A 24,998-nucleotide genomic window follows, 5' to 3' on the forward strand; every position below is an offset into this window, starting at 1 on the left:
TAGGAATCCAGGATGAATTCAGTATGCAGCAAACAGACCACATATGCCATCAATATGCTGCACTTGTTACATTTTTCAGTTAATAAAACGCGGGAGTTGTTCTCATAAGACTCTCAAGCTGAAAAGACATTGAGCACTGTTCTGCAGACAGCTTCTGTGGCTGTTAAGGTTGAATGTATTTTTAGGTTCTGAAATGCTACTCCAGTACATGTAAGGTAGTACTCCATGCCCACACAGATTTCCCGTGCCTTCAACAGGGCTCTTACAAATGGCTGCAGGAATATGCCTTCATTCAGCAAAACACTAAGGCAGAATCTTACTATTTCCTTGCAAATCAAATCCAAGAGGAGAGCCTGCAGGGTTTCCAAGGCACAACTGAAGCCTCTTATCTGAGGAGCATTGGAGGAGACAGCATTTACAGCATCTTGTTTGCATGAATAATGTAAACTATGAGGGTGATGTTTGTGCACAGTGTAAAGCAACTGTATCATGCTACACATTCAAAGTGTCCAGAGGGCTTTCATTAAGCATTTTTTTTGGTTTACAAGCACAAAATTATTTTCCCCCAGCTGCTGGCTCTGAAAGCTTCAACTTTCAAGTTGATTTGAAAGTCAGGCAAGGCTCCCATTTATTGCACATCACAAAGATTTTGTGAGCCAGACTGCACTCTAAATTACAGGTATGAAACTGCATTTGTCCTCAAGGTCTTCCTTTCTGCCTTGGCAATTTGTCCTCATAACTGAAGCTCCTTTAACAATTGTTGATAATGTATGAGCCAGATGGAATCCATTTTGCCTTCCTATAACTACAGGTTCTGTGATTTGAGCAAAGCAAAGCTGTAATAAAAACCTTTTATCCACAAGAGTGATAACCATCACTGCTGAGTCAGAAAATGTAATTTCTATTCTTATTTCTCAAATACAGCTGCAACTCCAGGAAATGCCATGAATTAATTGCATAATGAAGGTGGTTGCCCCAAATAATATAAAATAAACTTTTGAAAATACAGTGAAATGGTCATATTAAAAAAACACTGCCTTTTGCATGTGACCTCTGGAAGCAATATACCAAAAATAAGCGGAAAAATGCTAGTGTTAACTTCAGCATGATCATCTGGGGGGACACCCCATACCTGGCAGCTGTGAGATAACACACATTTTGCGTAAGCAGAGAAGTACTGGGGAGCTGCTGTTATGTCACAGTGAAACCACAGCTGTGCTAGCCCATTTCAGGCCACTGCTAAGGTGACTGAAGTACTTCCTACACCACATTCTTGGAGGCTTCTGTAAATCTATAAGCTTCATGAAAATCTGTTGTTACTTTGGCTAAATCCCTAGTACTCTTTAGCCTACATGACCCCTATAACACAGAGACATGTAAAGTGATAGCCAGATTATTTCGATTTCTCCTCCATCAGTGACTACAATATTCCTTTGGAGTTACTCTCTATTAGGCAACACAAGCAGAGATCAATACTCTGATCTTTATCTGTTTCAACTTTATTTGCTTATTCCCTGCTGTGCTTTCTGTGGGGGAATGATATCTAGTACATTCTGGTTTATGGGATTTTGAACAGCACCAAAGTAATACAGTTCAGGAGAATTGTTTGCCTGAATGCTAAACTCATGAGTGTAAGGCTGAAATTAAGATAAAGTTTTGTTTTATTGGTAGAGAAAGAAAGGAAATTCTGAATCTTTTCCTCAGCTTTAATCTCATCACCCTATTTTCTGCTTGGTTTGTAAGAGGTAAGAAATCTCATGCATTGCTGTAAAGCTTCTGCTAGACCCTCTGTTGTAGCACTTTACAGCAGCTTTTGAGCTTGCAGGTAATGGATGCAGGAGTTGGGAAGCAGCTTGCAGACTGCTTCGGACAGACCAGCCCTTCCCAGATCGCTGTGCCAACTGTGCGCATGGCCCCTCACCCTGCCTTTCCCTCCTCCCTGGCTTCTGGGCTACACTCTCTGCTGGAGGTTATTCTCTCTAATGTTTCCCAGCAGAAAGGATGGTATGGTGGCTTCAGGCAATGAAGCTGCAGATAGTGTCCTGTGAGCAGCCTAATGAAAGAGGGGCTGTTTCTCCATCGTTCGCTGATGAGAAATGAGAGGCAGCAACATCTCCCATCAGCTTCACTCCTTACCGGCTGAACACAGATGGGAGAGGGCTAGGTGTAGGCATTTCCTTAGACTTTTAGCTTTCCAGCAACAGGTGAGGATAAGCAGATATTCAGAGAATGTCTATTGGAGGATGTACATCGAGGATTCATTCTTCCAACATGTGCACCCCATTGTGTGGGACTTGGTAGCACACCCACAACTCCTAGGAGGGTTGTTCATGCTTTTAAAAACAAGTGCATTCAAAAGCCTTGCTGCACCAGGATCAGAGTATTCACTACCGGATGGCACCCAGAGGTGGTGAATTTTTATTCTCTTTATTACATTATTTTATGATGCTTCTTGTGAAATAGTGCTAGATACAAGACTATTAGAGACTATCCTGACAGCTGTGATTGGTTCTCTTTTGTTAGTTTAAGGCAATCTAACATTTTAAAACCAAATTATTTACCATTTTTAGTGGAATAGTCATGTGAAAGCAAGCAGCACATCAGCAGCACTGCATGATGTCAGACACATGCCCCAAAACCATATTCTCCTGCTTTTCAGTCTACTGTATGTTCCTGTGCTTGGAGAGCTACCATAGCACTGCAGATTTCATTTCATCCGCATGCACTCCCAAATCACAGGACTGTGGACTGAGATGCAAAGACCACACAGCATGAGGTGCCAAGATGAGGTGCGTAACAGCTTGCCGTGTATCTTGTCAATGAGAAACACAGGTTAATAAGTAGGTCAGAGTACAATATCTACAGCATTTCCTTCTGAGAATTTACCAACAAATCATGTCAGTCTGTACAGTGTCAAGCTCTTACCATGTCAGTAGTTAATACAAACTCAATTTTACTGTGCATGTTTCCAAGACCAAATGCCACTCTGCTATGATCAAAGGTATTCTCAGGCATGCAGGAAGGCTGAGCCACATAGACACCATGCTTATAGGACCTATTTGCCAATGAAGTGGGAGGCCACTAATCTCTCAGGTGCGCATGCTTCTAGAGAGTTCACTTGGCATAAGTAGCAGAGCCTGAAAACATGCCTCTGGATTTAGGTGTGCTAGTCACAGACCCTCAATACCTCATGGCAATACCCCCATCCATGGGCAACAAGCCTCTCCCACTTCTACATTAAGTCACAGAATAACAGAGTATGAACAGACAGGATTTCATAAGAGAAAAAAAAAAACAACAAAAAATCACAGCACAAAACTGGTGCTATGTTTTCTAATAAGGTAGAAGGCATCCAGATCTCCTGAAAACTGCACGGTCATACACTCCATATTCCTATGACAAGTCCAAATGCCTAGCATCCCAATTCTCCTGTAATGGCTCATGTACCTATATTATTTTCCACAGTTTCTCCCTCCTTAATCCCTCATGGAGACCACTATTACTGTTATTATGTGACTCAGAACAATCATATAAGTAATTCAGTTTTTGAGTCTCTTTATTCATTTTGATATTAAGCAGATTCCACCATGAAAGAAAAGTTCTGATATGAAAAGTTGCACACACATACAGGTTTACAAGCTAACAGCTGTTCTTGCTGTTTTAATGCAACTTCTAGTAAACACTGACAATGAAATTCAATATAGATAAATGTAGGAGGATGCAAGTAGGGAAAAACAATCTACATTTTACATCTGCAGGAGAGGGCTCAGAGCTGGATCCCAACCAGACTGAGATCTTCAGCTTATAATAAATCATTTAAAGAAAACATCAGCATGATACTGAGCAGAAGCCAAATAAACAAAACAAATGTTCAGAATTATGAGAAAAGTAATAGAGAATTATACTGTTTTCTTCTGGGGTAGAGTTAGCTTTCTTCATAGTAGCTGTTACTGTGCTGTTTTGGATTTGTGATGAAAACAGTGTTGATAACACAGAGATGTTTTAGCTATTGCTGAGCAGGGCTTACACAGAGTCAAAACCTTCGCTGTTTCTCACACTTCCTCACCAGCAAATAGGCTGGGGATACACAAGTTGTTGGGAGCTGACACAGCCAGGACATCTGACCTCAGCTGACCAAAGGGATATCCCATACCACATGTTATTATGCTCATCAATAAAAGATGGGGGAAGAAAGAGGAAGGGCATTTGGAGTGATGGCATTTGGCTTCCCAGTAACCTTTACGCATGATAGAGCCCTGCTTTTCCAGGAATAGCTGAACAAATGCCTGCTGGTGGAAAGGAGTGAATTAATTTCTTATTTTACTTTGTGTGTGCAGCTTTTGCTTCATCTACGAAACTGCCTTTATATCAATCCATTAGTTTTCTCAGTTCTACCCTTCCAATTCTCATATCTCCATCCCACTGGGGGGAAGCGAGCGAGCACTGTGTGGGATTGAGCTACCTACCAGATTTAACACTGACATGTTACCACATACATCTCTTTGTGAATACTGTGTGTTGTTATTGCCCTCCTCCCCATAACAAAAGGGAGTTGAGAAAAGATAGCAGAGAAGAAAAACAATGATGAAGCCAATTACAGAAGTTGCCTAAAGCCAGTTTCAGAATGGCTTCCATTACAAGGAACAACTGAAATTACTTATTATATCCAGAGTCCATCTGAGGGTGCATTGCAACAGAGATCTATGAAATGATGGAGTGAAAAAGGAACAGAGTTCATCAGCTCAAACTGATGAACCAGCAACAGGTTAAAAGTAAGCACTGCAGAAACACTCTCTATGAAAGCAGAGGAAAGCTAGGGGATTCCTTGCAGCAGAATACACAAAGCTAATAAGTTCACACGAGTTTAGAGAGGAATTGGCCAAAAAAGGAAATACCAAAACCATTATGTGTTTCAGGAACACTCTGAGCTGGAATATGTTAGAATGTAATCTAGTGAACTAGCACTTCATGTTTGTTCTTCTCTTACACACTTCTCTACAAATTTGCTGCTCAAACTGAGGCATTTCTTGCACCCATTTCCATCTTTAAAGGGTTACAGAAAGCAGTTTCATGATTTGTCCCCCATGTAGTAACATCTGAGTGGTTTTCTATAGAAATATGAATTGGCAAAATGCTCAAAAATCCACATATATCCTGCAGATCTTCAAAACAGGATGTAAACAAGTAAGACAGTCCACATGAAGCAGAATAACCTCATGCTTGGCAACGCCTCGTGACTTCCCAGGACTCTTTTGTTGTATATCCCAACCTGCAGACGTAGAGTGAACTCCCATGGAGGAAAGGATAATAAAAATGGGGAGAGTGTTAAAAGGTTAAGCAAAAAGAACATCCAAGGCACTCCAAGAAAGTTAACAAAGAGCTCCAGGGAAGTATCAGAAGGAGGAATTGTTATGAACTTGACCCAGTCAAGGAAACATAATTAATGGAAACACAGCTTTCAGAGGGGCTGAATGAGAAAAAAGTGAAAGGGAACTTTTTAGCTCCTGGTTCTTCCAAATTCCTGATTCTTTTAGGTATTCCAAAAATACCTAAAAAGCCCACAGCTAAACAGGTGCAAATAAAATGTCTGCCTGGAGCCCTCTCTGTTTAATAGCTCTCAGGAGACTGAGCTGTTCTATCTAATTTGTTAGGCTACTAACACCAAGAAACTATCTATTACTTATGGAGCCCTGTCAACCAGCAACCACTACAAGAGGGTCTCTGCTTACATATTGCTTTTATGCTCAGGGCCTCACAGATTCCTAAGGCAGGTTTACATCAGACACTCTAAGAACAATAATCTGCCTTCCTCTCACCAAACACAAGTCACAAAAAGCACAAAGAGCCCTCTGCAACAGAAAGGATCTTACCTGGATGGAAGACTTCCAGAGACAGATGAGAGAAGCAAACTGTGATTACTGCTTGATAAACAGGCATCACCCTGAATCCCATTACTTAGTTTAATTTAGAGTCTTGCAGAATGCTCACAGTGGCAGGAATGTAGCATTGCAGTGCACAGTAAATTGGAATTTGCAGCTAGTTTCTAGTAGGCTTTTTTTCATTCCTGTCCTTATAGATCTGAGTAGATGAAAAGTGTTGGTATTGCCCTGACCATAACTGAGTACCAAGGCTAATACTTTAAAAAATAAAAGTAGAAGCCGTAGCATGGTAAGGAGCATGAATGGCGAAAACATAAGAATGAGGAAAATGTTTTATGGACTTAAACCAAGAGGATTTAGACCCTGTAGTTTACAACAAGCCTGGAGACTGATTACAAGTTGGTGTAAAACAGAGATTCAGGTGGTTTTGCAAGTTTCTGAATCTATAAATTTATTTCTTTATTGTTTTGATATTGATTCAACCTATGTTTCATATAGAGCCTTTTAAATCCATAAGAACACTATAAACACTTGAACAGTTCATTTTCTTTGTCCCATCTGAATAAGCTGGAAGATTGTCAAGGCTGGAAGTTAAAGTGAAAGAAGTTAGGTGTTTTGGGGAAAATGGATGACCCGGGGAATTATAGCCCTGTCAGTCTCACCTCTCTGCCTGGCAAAATCTTGGAGCAGATTCTCCTGGAAAGCATGCTAAGGCACATGGAAAATAACAAGGTGCTTGGTGACAGCCAAGCCTGTCCAATTTGGTGGCCTTCTATGACGGGGCTACGGAACTGATGGACAGGGGTAGAGCAGTTGATGTCATCTACCTGGACTTGTGCAAAGCGTTTGACTGTCCCACACAACATCCTTGTCTCTAAATTGGAGAGACATCAATTTGATAGGTGGACCACTCGGTGGATAAAGAACTGGCTGGATGGCCACACACAAAGAGTTGTGGTCAATGGCTCAGTGTCTGGCTGGAGACCAGTAACAAGTGGTGTCCCTCAGGGATCTGTGTTGGGGCCAGTCTTGTTTAACATCTTCATCACTGACAGGGACAGTGGGATTGAGTGCGCCCTCAGCAAGCTTGCCGATGACACCAAGCTGTGTGGTCCGGTTGATATGCTGGAGGGAAGGGATGCCATCCAGAGGGACCTTGACACGCTTGTGAGGTGGGCTGATGCCAACCTTATGAAGTTTAACCATGACAAGTGCAAGGTCCTACAGCTGGGTCAGAGCAATCCCAGGCACAGCTACAAGTTGGGCAAAGAAGAGATTCAGAGCGGCCCTGCGGAGAAGGACTTTGGGGTGCTGGTCGACGAGAAAATGAACATGAGCTGGCTTTAGTGTGCGCTCGCAGCCCAGAAAGCCAACCGTATCCTGGGCTGCATCAAAAGGAGCATGACCAGCAGGTCGAAGGAAGTGATTTTCTTCCTCTGCTCTTCTCTCATGAGACCTCACCTGGAGTATTGTGTACAGTTCTGGTGTCCTCAACATAAAAAGGACATGGAACTGTTGGAACAAGTCCAGAGGAGGGCCACGAGGATGATCAGGTGACTGGAGCACCTGCCGTATGAAGACAGGCTGAGAAAGGTGGGGCTGTTCAGCCTGGAGAAGAGAAGGCTGCATGGAGACCTCATAGCAGCCTTCCAGTATCTAAAGGGGGCCTGGAAGGATGCTGGGGAGGGACCCTTCACTAGGGACTGTAGTGACAGGACAAGGGGTAATGGGTTTAAACTTAAGCAGGGGAAGTTTAGATTGGATATGAGGAGGAAGTTCTTTACTGTAAGGGTGGTGAGGCACTGGAATGGGTTGCCCAAGGAAGTTGTGAATTCTCCATCCCCGGCAGTGTTCAAGGCCAGGTTGGATGTAGCCTTGTGTGGGATGGTTTAGTGTGAGGTGTCCCTGTCCATTACAGGGGGGTTGGAACTAGATGACCTTGAGGTCCTTTCCAACCTAACTATTCTATGATTCTGTGATTCTATGTTTGCATTATAAACACAACAACTTCTCTAGGCTACTTCTGGGTTTTTCCTACACTGAGAGTGTAGGGGGAGTGACAGTTCAGGCTGCTCTAAAACCACACAAATGGGCTCTCAGTGTAGGATGAAGCATCCCTTTGGATAGTTAATTGAAAGAAGCAGGTCCACAATAGCTGTTCAAGGCCAGATTTCTACTGGAGACAGTTTGGCTGAAACAACTGTTGACAAAGCAGCCAATATACGAATCAGCTGCTTGAGCCAGCCTCTGGCACACCCTGCTCTCTGCCTTGCTTGGACTTGAACAGAGAAATCCCAGGTCGCTATGTGGTGCAGTGGTTCCCCATGCTACAACCCTGCACTCCAGGCACACAAAACAGCCAATTCTGGAAATGTGGTGTGCTGGGGGTAGTTTTCAATGTATTAGGAAGTCCTGGAGTGAATATCAAACCCATAACTCTTATTTAGAGCTTGACACTGGAATGATTTGGGAGATAGTATCTATGTCAGATCAAGCTGCATAGCTGGTAATTGTCTAAAAAGGAGTTGTAAACCTACATGTAGTTAGAGATTTAGTTGCTCAGCTGGATGATTGCAAAATCTGCAAATTGGGCAATGGTTGTACTGATTTAAGCTTCTTTTATTACATTAGAACTCTCCGTGGGAGAATGAGTGTCGTCTTCCTTTCAATATAGCCAGCACAGTTAGCTAAGTCAAAGCAGAAAGATCAGGACATTTTCTGTGAAATTCCTTATCAAAGAATATTGATGGACAAGCAAAAAAAGATATGCTGGCAAAAAGAAGAATATTATTCCACATATGACAAATTTATTTTTTTATTTTTTTCCAGGCTCAGAATTCAGGTCCTTCAGTTTGCAGTGATGTGTAATGTCATGTCCATCTAAAAATAAATAATATAATCCTACATCAGATTAAGTGGTCTTTGCATTTTCTGTGTAAATTGGATCAGATTTGATCTGGAATTCACTGACACAAGCAGTGAACTCTAAAATGCTCTTTTCATCCAGATATTGCTCAGAAAAGAAATGCACTCAAATTATTTTCACTGTTTGGGCCAACATATATGTCAAAAGAAGGAAAATGCAAAAGAGCACGAGGTAATTTTTTTTTCATTTGGATAGTTTAAGATAGTTGAAGTTTAATAAGCTATTTTAAGAATGGAATACACACAGTTCCTTCTATGCCTTTCCAAAACTACTTTTTTTACTGCCCCTGACAGCCTTTGCGGTGCTCTTCATAAACTATAAATGTAATTAATTGATTGTGGACTGTATTAAACTACTCCAGCAGGAGACATCACATGTGCAGCTGTCAGCTGTGAAACTCAGTTCTGTCCCTCAGAGCTTTATCTTCCACATTTACATTATGCTGCACCTGGAAGACATTTTTCACCATTACCAGATACATATAAGCAGTAGCTTGAAAGCATAAATAAACATTCAGAGGGGATACTAATTAAGACTCAAGCATCCATTACCGAAAGTCCTCAGCACTAGACACACTAAATGTACAGCAGGGGATGGCTTTCTCTTCCATTTTATTAATTCTGTGAAAGTTTACAAGTCTTCTGCCTAAAATCAGTTAAATCTCAAATTTTTGCTTCTATAACTCATTCAATTACAACCAAATGTTACCTATGTGATGACTGAACCTATTCCACATGACAAAGCAATGATCATTTAACATATCACACACAGATTGCTCTGCATTCCACCCAACACCATTTGCGCATGTAAGTTAGCACTGCAGAGTGCCAAAGTTTTGTTCAGCAGCTGAAAATGCACAGCAGTAACTCAGTCAGATTCTGCCTGCTGTCAGAAACATGACAATGAATGAAGGGGTGACAACAGATGACATTATTCTTCTTTTCTTGCACACTGATGATCATCAAGCATAAAATCACGAGTTTGGGTTAGTCTGGGACTTCTAAAAGTCTGCTGAAACCTCCTTTAAAGAAGTGCTCAAGAGACAAGGAGTAACAAGCTCTTTGTGGACTCAGTTGCCTAATAACAGGGCACAAACTGGGGATAAACAAGCATGAAAGAAAGTGTCTTAAGTAATTATTTAAAAAAAAAGAACAAAAGAGTAGAACTCTGGATTGTAATTTTATTCTATCCTGTTTAGTTAACGCATTTTACCACTTATTTGTAGCCTCATCTCCTCACACATCACTAATATTTAAACTAATATAATTCATTAAACGGTGGGTAAAAGCTGAGGAATGTTCATTATCTGGACTAGAAGACTGGTTCAAATATTTTTCATACAGAGATTTTTTTGTCCTCTGACATAACCTGACTTGAATTTGAAAACAATTTTTTTTCAGTTTTGCTCTAAATTTGCTGTGGCTTCCTCTCTTTATTTCACCATTGCAGTTATTCTGGAACCATGTTATTTGTTACAAAAAAAAAAAAAAAACTAACCCTAATTTGCTTTTAAAGTAATTTTGGGTATTCTTTAAAAGTGGTTATATTTTAGGGTTTCATATCTTATAGGTAGTGAAATATGGTGAGAGGGTGCAGTGTCATAACTGATTAAGCCAAAGTAAATTTGTGCTACCAGTGAATGGAGGGGTCCTTCATTTCTTTTTTCACACCAGGCTGCATATTCCTGGGCTCAGAGGGTCACTGAGGGACCAAAGCACTAACTCATCTGGCTGAAAAGTAGCCAAGAAAAGAACTGGGAGCAAACAAAAATTGAAACAGGAAGTGTCTTTTTAGTGTATATTAGTACTTTACACAATGAAATCTGAGAGATACAGATTCCCCAAGGGCTGACAGCATACAAATCAGATCCCACAATACACCCTATGCACACTGCTGATGAGCCTGGGCTTGTATATCAGCTGTAATACGCAAACATTACCACAGCATAAATGTTTAATAATGGAGGGAGACATTGTGATTGATATAACTAGAAAGCAAATCCAGTTGTGTATTGACTGCACTATTCCACTTCCCCTGCAGCCTAACTCTGGGACTTAATGAAACAAAAGGAGTACATTAAATTCGTGCTGACAATGAAAAAACAAAGCAGGGATCTTTTAGTTGTTTTAGGGTCCGTCTATAAAGGTTAGTTGGCTTAGAGCAGCAGTAAGCCAAAATCTTTATGGTAAAAATATGTGATGATGTAATGTGGTCATCCCAAATGCATGGTTATAAAAACTTTACAGCACACACATTTTGCAAGGCACTATAAAGATTTTATGGCCATGCATTTGGAATGAGTGCTTCGTTCATGAATGATGAAGCCACCAGTGAGTTATGCAAGTCTTTGCTAGAGGAGTAGCATAGAACATAAACATTTTTATAGCACTCCACACAATCTCATGTAGTTATTTGGGGATGGACCCTTTCAGTTTCCCTTTTACTTTTCTTTTTTTTTTTTTTTTTTTTGTCCCTGTTGGAAAAGCAGTCATTAGAAACATTTTATGAGGAGTGGCAGAACTCATTTCTATCACCAACACCCTTCAGGAGCCATTTATATAATGAAGTTCTGTCAATACAGTTTGTAGAGTTGAAATTTGACCTACAGACACCTGTGCTATTGCTATCACACATGCCTGATGGGCATGTACTCAGGAGGAGTAAGGAAAACACCAGAGCCCAAGGTCCAGGCAGACTTAACATCCTTATTTTCCTGTACCCTCTGCACCTCTGTGAACACATTGCAGAATGAATTCCTTTGCATTCCGTTTGACAAGCTCTGTGCTTTGTGGGTTTTCTGTATATCAAGCTATCCAGCCAAAATACAGAACAGTCACTATGATAAAATTGTCCCTGTACAAATTTGGGCCCCATAGCTAGACAGTGACCTTAATAGAAGACAACTAATCTTAGTCCCCTTCCCCATGTTAGACTGGGCAATGTTATCCAACAGCCACTTCCTCAGAGACCTACTTGAAAGGAAATGCTGCTAAATATACCCAGGAATTCATCTCGTGTTAAAAGGGAGCCTGGGCCCACCTTCAAAGAAGTGCTTGGGAAGTTAGCCAGTCTGAAGGCCACCATGGAGGGTCTGCAGCTGATTATTTGAAGCAAACAAAACTGAAGTTTTAGAACTCAAAGCAAGCATGATTTTCTGAAATTAATTCATTTATTCTTTTATGCTTGTATGTTGTATTTCTCTCTCTTGTACGCAGTACTGGTGGCCTCCTCTGGGGGCTAGAATTCAGGAAGCATTTTGCTGTTTCTTCCATGTATCCTTAGATACAGACAATTTAGCAAAGAACTAGTCAGCACTTATTAGTCTATCTGGCCGTCCTGAATGGTGAAAGTCAGCAGGCAAGCAAGGTCCACTGGCCCCTTTGTTCCAAAATGGGATTTACTTGATCCTTAAGAGTTTTGTATTTTTTCTTTTGTGCAGTCTGGTCAAACTACCCACCAAAACAGAAAAACTATTTTGAATTGAATGAACTTCTGTCTTATCACTGTCTTAGACTGTTGAATTACCACTGCTAAGATCTGCTACCAGTTTTGCCATTTCTGGATATTGGGCACTGGTTTTGTGAAAACAACTGTTAGAAAAAGATGCTGCAGCATGCAAACTTTTGTTATATCTCTAATATATGCATTGCTGTATGTATATATGTATAAAACATATTTTAGTTCTTCCAGTAAGGAAATTAAGTGCAGAACAGTTTGAACAGCAAATGTTCTTCAACCTACAGAGAGATGGAAGGGTGTATCATCAAGTGGGGTGTATATTCTGTAACAAGATTAAAGGGGACTGAAAAAGAGTACAAAAGAACAACAAGAAAAACAAGAATGAGTTCATACTGAGCAAGATCAACATGCAAAATATGAAAAAACTAAAGCAAATTAGTTAAGACTGTGTCATGGGAAGTACTTTTCTTCTTTTGCAGAGTACGGTTTTGATCTGAAAAATACTATGCAAAAAATTACAACATTTTCCTCCACAGTCTTGCACCCTGTGCATTCCACTTGATAGGAGAAAAAAATTAAATTTCTACTTTCCTTTTCTGTTCACATATCAAAAGACGCAAAGACACAGGGAGCCAATTTGTATTTCCTGTTCTCATGCATCAGCAGAGCTGTTTAATAGGTTCCAGTCGCCTAAGCAAAACTGCAAAAAAAAAAACCCAGGGCTTTACAGGTGGCAGTGAGGTCCAGCTCAAAAAACAGTAGACCTGCTGTGGTATAACTGAATACTTGGTTTGGCTTGTTGAGTGCTCCATTACTGGCAATTACATAGGAAAAGAAAAGAATCCAGTGTGAACTTCAGGTCTAGGCTACGTTCATGGGGAATGACAGGCAGGAACAAAATTAAGTGTCTTTTTCATTGCTCACAGAAGACATTTGTTATGGAAATAGTTTAGAGATGATAGGCACTGAACCCGCAGTGCCACTTTCAGAATAGCTTTTCAGTATAGAGCTGCACTTAAACTATTTCCAGAAAATCAAAGGATTTGGGAGCAGCTAATGACACTAGTACTCCTGATGATATTACCGTCCTGCCAGAAACCATCAATTAATACCACTGAAAAGGAGGAAAAGCAAACAAAGACAGATGAAAAGATGAACAAATTGCTCTCTCTTTGCACCAAGTGGCATGATCTAAGGGAGACCCTCAGCATCTGACTTAGCAAAAGAAGGTGTTGTGGTTTAAACTGATCCACACAGCCCATCCACTCACTCCCCAACCTTCTTTCCCTCCCTCTACTCCTGGAGGGACGGAGAGGAGAACTGTGAAAAGAATGAAACTCCCACGGGTTGAGATAAGACCAGTTTAGTAACTAAGGTATAACACAAATCACTACTGTTACCACCAGTAATAATAATGATAAAGGAAATAACAAGAGGAAAGAATGCAACACCTCAACACCAGCTGACCAATAACTCACCCCACGCCCCCCAGCCGAGCACCGACCAATACATCGTCCAACCCTGCCATTCCTAACCCTTCCGGGTAACTCCCCGTTACATCCTGGGCATGACGTGCTGTGGTATGGAATACCCCTTTGGTCAGTTTGGGTCAGGTGTCCTGTCTCTGCTTCCTCCCAGCCTCCCCTCCTCCCTGGCAGAGCATGAGGCTCAGAAAGTCCTCGGCCAGACCAAACATTCGAGCAGCAACTGAAAACATTGGTGTTATCAGCTCTGTTCCCAGGCCAAAAATCAAAAACACAGAGTTGCACCAGCCAGTAAGAAGGAGAAGAATTACTGCTACTGCTGAACCCAGGACAGAAGGTTAATGGAGCACAGAGCCACCCCCACTGGCAACATATGGCTCATCAAATGCTCTGGGAGGTATTCCTGAAAACTGCACATATATCTCATGCAACAGTGAAACCAGCACTTCATGCCTTACCTTGGACACCCTCCTGAATGTCTAACTTCCCTCATAACAACCTGAAAAATTCAGCAGTGGAAGATAATCAGAAATGAAGAAGTAATGTCGGAGGAAGATGTCCGTTAATCACTAGCCATACAGCTTTCAGAGTTTCATATGGGCTATGCATGAGTCTTATTTAGCAGAGCTTAGTGTAAAACTGTGGAGTCTCTTTCATACAGTTCATGAAAGCCAATTCCCATTCCACAATCCGCAAAACAATACTTAGAAAGAGTTGGAAGGCAAAGAATGGAAGGATATAGAATCATAGAATGGAGTCTTTCAGAGAGGCCCGTAAGAGTTATCCAGGCTCTCACACTCCTACAGACACCCTTTCTCAGAAGCTGGCAGCAGGTTCTGCTCTGCTGCTTTGAGGGAAGCTTATCTAGCTTGTGGTGAAGCTTGAGATTAGGTTAGACTAAATATTCACATGGCTGTTTCAAAAACCTTCCTTTATTGTTTTAATCTATTGCTGATGATGGCTGTATATGAAGAAGGATGTTGGTCAAATATCACAGTGTTTCAGAAGGAAGGAATTTCAGGTGCCTGAAACCTAGTCGGAAATACAGTATGTGAGGAAGTCACTGAGGTACAGCAATAACCTTACATGCTTGTCCTAGCGATGAAAGCAAAGGGTTTGGTTTGAATTGGATTTTTACCTTAGCATAACTTGAGTGCAAATTAAACAAACAAGCAGATAAATACCTTTTCATTTGTGCAGACAAGCCTGTGGAAAGGCAATAGAGATACAACACTGAAATCACAAAAATGCATGAGGTCCTTTCACAGCGATGAGCATGTCAGTAAGACAGTCATCTGTAGGTACCCAAGCATACAATGACATGAAGTCAGAGCATCATATGTGCCAATGCCTTGTACTTGGTGCCCACTGATGCTTTTACTTAAAATGGACATTTAACATTTCATACAAGGCTGCTTTTCAAGACCTGTTTGGTATAAAAACATCAGCAGGTACCGGGCATGGAGGATGGATAGAACTTTCACGAGATCATTCAGAAAATGGTTATATCCATTTTGGAATTAAATATCCTATGAAAATAACAACAAAATGAACTGAACAAAAGGGAATCACATAGAATTTTTCATTGGCCTGCCATACTTCTAGTATGACAAATCACGCTGGAATATAGAAAACAAAATAGTAACAACACTATGGTTAAAGAGAAGGCACAATTTAAATACTATAAACCAAGGCAGAAAACGTAACCTGGGAGATGTGGGCTCTACCGGTTTTCTGTTGAAAATTATCATGAGATCTTCAGCTTCTACCCAGTTGCAAGTCATAAACAAACAGATAAAGTGACTCATCTTTCTGTCTTATCCAAAGGAAAACATTTCCTAACAAATCACAGAGCCAAAGATAAAAACCCTGAGGCGGTATGTATCTCTACTAGTAAAGGAGACATGCAAGGCCCTGTTTTCTGGCTCTGAGATCAGCTGGAACAATGCAGCCATGTCTCTTCTACTAGGTTCTCTTTAACCTCCAAAACAGGATCATCCAAACCACCAGACCAAGTATTGTCCCTCGTGTGTGTTAAGCCCCATGCTGTCCCCGAAAACCACTTGCAAAAATGATAGCTGTTTTGTGTGAAAAGAGTGCCAGAGACTATTCCAGCAAGTGCCTGGGAACATTGTGACACTTAATTCAGCAGCATAGGTGCTACCTAAGTCTCAGCTTTCAGAGCTAGATTTAAATCTATAGAAATAACAGCAAGGCAGGGAGTTAGAACTGGGGCTTTTGTATGTGGGAGTATCTTTAAACTGAGTGGCTAGATCCTTATGAAAAGGAGACTTGCTGTGAAATTCACAGTAGGATTAAACATCCTGATGTTTGAGCCATGTTCAGATCTAGGTTACCTGGGTCTGAGATTATGGTTAAAGTACATCTCTAACTGAAACACTCTGCTGACATGAGTCCTGAGTAATGAGCATAAGGTACTTTCCCCTTGTAACCACAACTGTAAATATTAATGCTAAGAGACTAGTTTTGCAGTGTCGTTTAGGCACAACAAACCGATACAGAATTTATTGTACCTGGAGAACTGCCTCTGAAAATCCTAAAAGAAGCATGAAACTGACCTTAAATAGCTTCTTTCTTATGAACGATAGGACCACCAAGTCCTTGTACCCTGGTCTGTAAGATTACAGAGGCAGACTAAAGCACATTGCACCAGCACAGATTTATTGCAAACCACCTCTGATTAAGTAGCCCAGTCTACATCCAAACATTTAATCAAACGCTGAGCAAAAGATCAAAGGGAATTAGAGATGTATAGCTCCAAAAGGAAGATCAGATTTCTTTCCTCTTTGCCTCCTGTGATCCCCAATTCCTTTTAAACCAGTAGGAATTCCAGAAGACTCTTACAGCAACAAAAGATGATTCTGTGTGCTCCTGAGCTTCAAAAAGAAGCCACTCTCAGAGTTCAAAATCTACACAGTCCTCAGAAATATATATACTCGCAATGTTCTTAAAGTCAAACCTATTCAATGGGCAAAGTACTTTACTCAGCTACCCAAGAGAAAAGCAACTCACATGGGATAAGTAACCGGGAACAAAGTGAAAGGTGGAGCATGGCAGGTGCTAAGCACAACCCTAGTCAGTGTGCCACATTGTTTTTGGCTCTTACAAGCCCTGTGGCTCCCCCTAATTCCAGGGACGCAGCTGCAGCTGCTCCCATAGTTGCTGTGGTCATGGGCATCATCCCTACAATTCCTTCTACTTCTGCAGAAGGTTATGTATGAACAAGAGGCTGCAAGGCCACCTGTTTTTGCCTTGGGAGGAATGCAACGGTATTAGCATAATCTTTTAGAAAGCACCATCAATAAGGATAGAAGCAAGCACCCTGCCCAAGCTAGTCCTATGCAAGATAAAACTATTGTTCAAGTAGTAGAAAGCCCAAAGGCAGCTGAAGGACAGAGCAGTATCTCAAGAGCACAGCATTTGGAAATCTTAGGAGAAGTCTCATGAAAGTTCTCATTCACTGGGATATCTGAATTAAGGACAAATTGTCTGGCTTGTTTTTCTTCTCTGCCTATTTGCACTATAAATCCAAGATCTGAAATTTGACTGGCTACTTGGCATGTCTGTTTTAAGCAATTTCACCTCAATGGACTTCCTTCAGTTTTGGTTGTTTACCAAAGCTCTGACCCTTGAATCTTATTTCCTTACTAATCTTATCTGTTGCAGAGCTCTGGGAAGCTGACATATGGGTCAGTGTCACCAGAATGACTGAACAAAATAAACCTAATAATCCAGTCTATATTTTTACATATTTACATAGAGATGTGAAGCAAGTGCAGGAGACTAATCTCTGTTTGATCTTTAAGGACAGGAGAACATGCTGTCCTGTTTTGTTAGACAGAGTCCTATTTTTTCTAAGTCTTCTTGTGGCAGAATCCTAGAAGAGGTATGATAAACATTATTTGAAAGATAAATTAATATCTCATTTCAAGGCAATAGTTATATCCTGGGCTAAATACAAACTTGGTAACAAAAGACTGAGAAGTTATATGCTCAAGTAAAAGTGACTGGCAGGTTAAAGTAAGTACTTTTAAGCTTCTTCTTCTTTGTTCTAAAATATTTCTGCCTCTGAATATGCCTCCTTTGCTTCTGCTTCACAAATACTGAAATAAGCTTATTTCTGCTCCTGATCACAGGTGATATAAGCAGCAGAAACACAGAAAATGTTAGGACTGGTAGTACAAATGAGTAAGGCAACATTATGCCTCCTTCCTGGTCCTGTAGATCTAACTCCTGTTTTCTTCCTATTTACTGAAGGTTAAAATGAGAAAAGTTAACACTCGTCACCAAAAATAAACTATCAAGAAAAGAGTGGGAGCTCTCCCTATATTTGCAAGAAATTCAGATTAAGAAGTCAAGATGGGAGGGCAAGGAAGTACTTTCCTCCAAGGCAAAACTTAAATGTCAGTATAGATTATCAGTTAAAGCTGTGTTATTTTGTGCATATTCCTATGCCAAAAAATCCAAGCACAAGCTTAATTATAGTAATAAAAATATGGAGACAGGATAGGTTGCCAGTGTTATTTTCTTCAGGGAATTTGTATAAACTATACAGGCAATCTCCCTATGCTGAGAAAGCTGCACCTCCATTAGAACATTTTGTCACACAGTTATAACATCAAAGGTTTCCTAGTGTTGGGTAAGACCTAGTCTGGAAATCAGAAGGCAGAGAAATCCTTACTTATTTGACAAAAAAGGGCAGAGAAAATATTGACATTGAGTCCTGCTTTTAAGAAGTGCTCGGAGTTTTTGCCATGTACATGATTTATATCTGCAATCATTATTTAACACACAGATTCTGCCTTTTTCCCTGATTTTGTAAATTCAAAGGTAGTCCCGTAATTAGGCAAACACCAAGGTCCAGGTTGTGCAGCTCAGAGTTTTATGTGCTATGCTACAGTTTTGTTCTGGGAAAGAATCTGGTAACTTTATAGATAACCCTAATTTGCAATACACAAAAGCAAGGCTAAAACTTATTATCTGGCCAGGCAATGCCAAGGCAACTGAGCTGGCCATGTTGGTGTCCATATGCTCTGGGCATGATGCTGCAAGTACGAGGGACTGCTGTAAAACACCATCTATGTCACAGACTTACAGACAGGAATGTCCTTGTGCTTCATGGTCACAAAATCGTCTGATGAGCAACATTTCCTGAAGCAGGCAGGATGGAGGGACTTGGTCCAATGTTCAAATCACAACTGGGCATTTATTTTTCTAAATTATGTCATTCCCTACATCCTTACTGAGAAGGAGTGAGATATACAGAAATAAGTAACTTGTATAACCACTACCTGATAATTTCCAAATAAGTATATAATGACTGCGCAAATCATTGCTATCCACTGGGTTTTAGCATTTCTTTCCTAGAGAATTTCCCCATATCCACTACTATCTCTTTCTAATTGCTAGTAGAAATAGTGCTTCCACTGTCCACCTTCTCAGTTCTCCAGTTTTTTGGGAGAAAATGTCTTGCAGTCCCCAAACCCACTATTTCCTTGTATATCTTCCCTATTTTCAAATTAGAGCAATGCAGTGTGACAGTGTAGAAAAGGGAGATAGAAACTGAGAGCACACACAAAAATGCCAAGCTTAAGTCTTCATCCAAAACTAAAGAAGACCTTTGGGTTTGGGTTCTATTTTTAAAAAATCCCACAGCTTCAGCTCTTAATTTCCATTTATTTCCAGTATTTTTTGGTGTTTGAAAAGTCATAGGATCACGTGATGGTTAGGGTTGGAACGGACCTTAAGATCATCTAGCTCCAACCCCCACCTAGTTCTAAAATGCACTAGATCAGAGTCAAATAAAGCAAGAGCTGGTCCTGCTGGTAGGCTCAGCATCCTTGGAAACATAAAGTCACAAGAATTTAGCTTTGCAGTCACTGTAGGTGGTTGGAAAATGTATTCAGACTCTTTAAGTGTTTTTCCAACTTGAACGTTCAATGCTGCTGACATGTAAGCTTTACCAAAATTGATACCTTTAGATTTAACTGGAACCCTAACCCACCCAGATGCTGTGGTGTTCATACAACTTTTGCCTTTAGAGACACACAGTCCTCCTACTCTTCCATAATGGAGATTACTGTAAATATAAAATTAAATGCCTAGGTCCACCAATTTAACACATAAATATGGAATAAGTTGTTGGGCTTTAATCCAGCAAACTTTTAAACAACTAAGAAAACCAGCTTCCTTGAAGATATGAGGTACTTAAAAGCTACCCCCTGCATGTTTTCGGAACCAGGTTGTTAGCCACACACTAACATGTGCTTTGTAGATGTTATAGCTAAGGAGATAGCCATTTGTCAATGACTTTTGCAGTGACACTGCATAGCCACTCATAGTATGTCTATCATACTATTTCACTTGCAGTAATATCTCTTCTCATGAAGAGAAAACAAGCTCTCCTCAGGGAGGCTTGTTTTGAATCTCTTATTAGTTCTAAAGTAAAGCTCATGTGTTTTAAACAAAAGAAAATCTTCCACTGTGTTTCCTGCCCCTCCTCAGCACATCCCTGCCCATGGTGGTACACAAAGGAGCCCAGCGTCTTCCCTCCTGGCTGCAGCTCAGCCTAACATGCCATTGCAAACTTGCCCCTCCTGGGATGTGAGTGGCAACAGCCAGGTACTATCACATCATGTTGCTTGGACATCGCTGAAAGCGGGCTGCGGAGACAGGCAACTTCACCAACATCTGGTGCTCCCATGCCTCAGATGGGTGAGGAACAGCTCGCAGAGATGTGGAGGGGTTGGCGACAGTGATATGTTAAACCACTGCAATTAGGTCTGCCCCAGCTAACCTGTCATGGCACTGAGCTCCCTGTTTGACAGAATGTCACTGTTCTGGAGAGTAAACTAAAAGAAAGCTATACAAATCAAGCAATTAGAGCTAAAGTTTTCAAATCTGCCTGAATCTCAAAGCAGCATTTGTCAAGAATTATTAGTGCCACAGTGAAGATTTAAAAACCTTATTGCTAGGATTTCTCAGTCCTGCTTCCTCCTTCCTGCCATCCATTGCCCTAATATTTTAATTTTGCAATTATAAAGCCTTGCCTCATTAACCTCATCCCACCTATCAAATAATTTTACCTTCTTAATACAATATTTCATCATCCTAATTCTATTGTCCTGCCTTATATTGCTTACCATATTTTATCAGATTTGATGTGGTTTATCCTAGTTCCTTGCCTTTCATTTCTATCATGTCACACTGTTTATGCACTGCACATGTATTTGCATTGTCCTCTGTAGATTATCTTGCATATACAGAATATTTAAATGAGAAAAAATTGAAGGACGAGTAGAGTTCACACAAAGTTACTCTACAGATTCAGTCATTTTTGCTGAGCTAACTGAATAGTTGTTAATAATTTACAGCATCAATACCATTCCTATACAAAACACAAGACTTGTTCCTTGCCTTGGAAAGTTTTCTTTTAAATTATTAATCAACAATGTAGTTAGGATATACTAAGAATATACTAAGACAATGATATATAGTAAAAAAATTACACCTAGATCAGGTCATTTCTTAGGAGTCTGTTACCCAGCTGTGTCACTCATATTTCATTCTTCAGTTTTTATTTTATAATTTTTTTATGATTAGCAAGAGAATTATTTTTTTCTAGAAACATCTAAAATATTTCCATGATGCAATTAAATTACCTGGTTTTAAACTATTATCTGAACTAAATTATAGGCATGGTACAGACCACCTAATTGTAAAGAAGTAGTAGATGATGTCTTCAGACTACTAGAAGTCTTACGCTCACAGGACCTTCTCCTCATGGGGGACTCGAACCATCCTAACATCTGCTGGAGGGACAGTACAGCAGGAAACAAGCAATCCAGGAGCTTCCTGGAGTGCACTGGTGATAACTTCCTGATGCAGAAGATGGGTTTTGCTGGACCTTGTGCACCAGTACATACCGGGACCAATCGGCTGGAAAGCAGCCTTGCACAGAAGGACCTAGATGTGTTGGGGGAGGGGGGCATCATTCCATCCCAACACACCCAGTCAGTTGCCAACACCTATAATAAATGCTCGGAACAATGTAGAGACATTCCAGCTGCACCAGCCAACGAGCCGGCTTCATCTGGATCTTGGCTCAGATGCCTCTATGCAAACGCCTGTAGCATGGGGAACAAACAAGAAGAATTAGAGATGTGTGCACGTCTATGGGGGTATGATATAATAGGCATCACAGAAACATAGTGGGATGGCTCCTATGACTGGAGTATTGGAATGGAAGGTTACAGGCTCTTTAGAAAAGACAGGCCCAGTGGGAGGGGGAGTTGCCCTTTATGTTAGGGATAGGCTGGAGAGTATGGAACTCTGTCTGGGGACAGGGGAGCAGTTTACAGAGAGTTTGTGGGTCAGGGTTAAAGGGAAAACAGCAGTGGGAGACATTACTGTGGGAATCTGTTACAGGCTGCCTGATCCAGGAGAACCTGTGGATGGAGCACTCTACAGACAGATAGGAAAAGCCTCACGCTCGCAGGCCCTTGTTCTCATGGGGGATTTCAACCACCCTGACATCTGTTGGAACGATGGCACTGCACGGCACAAGCAGTCCAGGAGGTTCCTCCATTGTGTGGAAGACAACTTCCTTCTGCAAGTAATAGAGGAGCTAACAAGGAGAGGTGCCGTGCTTGACCTTGTGCTCACAAACAGGGAAGGGCTCGTTGAGAATGTGGTGCTCCAGGGCAGCCTTGGATGCAGCGATCACGAGATGGTGGAATTTGAGATCCCCAGGACAGTGAGAAGAGCGTGCAGCAAGCTCACTGCCCTGGACTTCAAGGGAGCAGACTTTGGCCTCTTCAGGAGCCTGCTTAGTAAGGTTCCATGGGATATAGCCCTGGAGGGCAGGGGGCCCAAGACTCTTGGTTGATATTCAAGGATCACCTGCTACAAGCTCAGGAGTGCTGCATCCCAACTAGAAGGAAGTGCGGCAGGAGGGCCGGGAGACCTCCTTGGATGGATAAGGAGCTGCTGAGGAAAATTCAAATGAAAAAAAAAAGGCTTATAAAAAGTGGAAGCAAGGACAGGCGGCCTGGGTAGAGTACAGGGATGTTGTCTGGGAAGCTAGGGACCAGGTTAGGAAGGGTAAGGCCCAGTTAGAATTAAACCTATCCAGGGATGTTAAGGATAATAGGAAGGGATTCTACAGGTACGTAGCAAACAAAAAACAGACTAGGGACAACATAGGCCCCCTGAGGAAGCTCTCGGGAGAACTGGCTACACAGGATTTGGAGAAGGCTGAGGTTCTGAATGACTTCTTCACCTCGGTCTTCACTGGCAAAGGCTCTGACAGCACCACCCAAATCTTAGAGGGTAAACACAGAGGTTGTGAGAATGAAGACCTTGGGCCCACTGTAGGAGAGGATCTGGTTCGAGACCATCTTAAGAATCTGAACGTGCACAAGTCCATGGGACCTGATGGAATCCATCCGCAGGTCCTGAAGGAGCTGGCGAATGAAGTTGCTAAGCCACTGGCCATCATATTTGAAAAATCATGGCAGTCAGGTGAAGTTCCCGATGACTGGAAAAAGGGAAATATAACCCCCATTTTCAAGAAGGGGAAAATGGAAGACCCGGGGAATTACAGACCAGTCAGTCTCACCTATGTGCCCGGCAAAATCTTGGAGCACATTCTCCTGGAAGGCATGCTAAGGCACATGAAAAACAACAAGGTGCTTGGTGACAGCCAGCATGGCTTCACTAAGGGGAAATCCTGCCTGACCAATTTGGTGGCCTTCTATGATGGGGCTACGGAACTGACGGACAGGGGTAGAGCAGTTGATGTCATCTACCTGGATTTGTGCAAAGCGTTTGACACTGTCCCACACAACAACCTTGTCTCTAAATTGGAGAGACATCAATTTGATGGATGGACCACTCGGTGGATAAAGAACTGGCTGGACGGCCACACACAAAGAGTTGTGGTCAATGGCTCGATGTCCGTCTGGAGACCAGTAACGAGTGGTGTCCCTCAGGGATCTGTGTTGTCTTGTTTAACATCTTCATCACTGACAGGGACAGTGGGATTGAGTGCGCCCTCAGCAAGCTTGCTGATGACACCAAGCTGTGTGGTCCGGTTGATATGCTGGAGGGAAGGGATGCCATCCAGAGGGACCTTGACACACTTGTGAGGTGGGCTGATGACAACTTTATGAAGTTCAACCATGCTAAGTGCAAGGTCCTACACCTGGGTCGGAGCAATCCCAGGTACAGCTACAGACTGGGCAAAGAAGAGATTCAGAGCAGCCCTGCAGAGAAGGACTTGGGGGTGCTGGTCGATGAGAAAATGAACATGAGCCGGCTTCAGTGTGCGCTCGCAGCCCAGAAAGCCAACTGTATCCTGGGCTGCATCAAAAGGAGCGTGACCAGCAGGTCGAAGGAGGTGATCCTGCCCCTCTACTCTGCTCTTGGGAGACCTCACCTGGAGTATTGTGTGCAGTTGTGGTGTCCTCAACGTAAAAAGGACATGGAACTATTGGAACAAGTGCAGAGGAGGGCCACAAGGATGATCAGGTGACTGGAGCACCTCCCATATGAACTGTTTAGCCTGGAGAAAAGAAGGCTTTAGAGGGATCTTATGAGTAAGTCCTATAAATACCTGATGGGGAGAGGGAGAGAAAATAAAGTCAGACTCTTCTCAGTGGTGACCAGTAAAAGGACCTGAGTCAATGGACACACTGAAATACAAGAATGTGTATTCAAAAATAAGAAAAAATTTCTTAATTGTAAGAGTGATTGGAACATTGGAACAAATTACCCAGAAAAATTGTAACGTCGAGTCACTATCCTTGGAGATAGAGAGTCAAAACCTGACTGAGCACAGCCCTGACCTGCTGTAGGTGACCCTGCCCTGAACAGCAATTTTGAACAAAGCAATCTTCAGAGGTGCCTTCCAACCTCAGCCTTTCTCTCTTTCTGTGAGCTAACTTTATTTGAATGCTCAATGAGTAGGTTCCAATCACCCAGCCTTTAGGACTCAGTTTGTACTTCCTTCAGCGTTCTAGATGTAAAGGTCAAAATTTTTTCTAATCAGTGGAAAGAGGCTAACATCCCCAGTGACAAATTTTGTCTGCCTAAACATGAGGGGATTCTGAGCTAAAGCACAGGGTTGTTAGCCAAATTACATAGACTGGAATTTATCCACTGATTTTTTTGCTGACAGACCGAAGGCTACAACTCCAAATAACCTACTGAACAAGGGAATCTGACCAA

At 41.7% G+C, this 24,998-nt stretch overlaps 1 long non-coding RNA gene across 5 annotated transcripts in view; it reads right to left on the reverse strand.

The window, feature by feature from the left end:
• The window catches only part of LOC136015260 (uncharacterized), a 149,528-nt gene that overhangs the window by 85,794 nt on the left and 38,736 nt on the right, over positions 1-24,998 (reverse strand). The window contains exon 3 of one of the 5 annotated variants that reach the window (XR_010613133.1): positions 14,207-14,247. The exons of the other annotated variants lie outside the window; for them this stretch is intronic. This is a non-coding gene — a long non-coding RNA (uncharacterized LOC136015260). The remainder of the gene's footprint in view (positions 1-14,206; positions 14,248-24,998) is intronic. 5 annotated transcript variants of the gene reach the window in all.

Source organism: Lathamus discolor, chromosome 5 (assembly GCF_037157495.1).
Source record: "Lathamus discolor isolate bLatDis1 chromosome 5, bLatDis1.hap1, whole genome shotgun sequence".
NCBI lineage: Eukaryota > Metazoa > Chordata > Aves > Psittaciformes > Psittacidae > Lathamus > Lathamus discolor.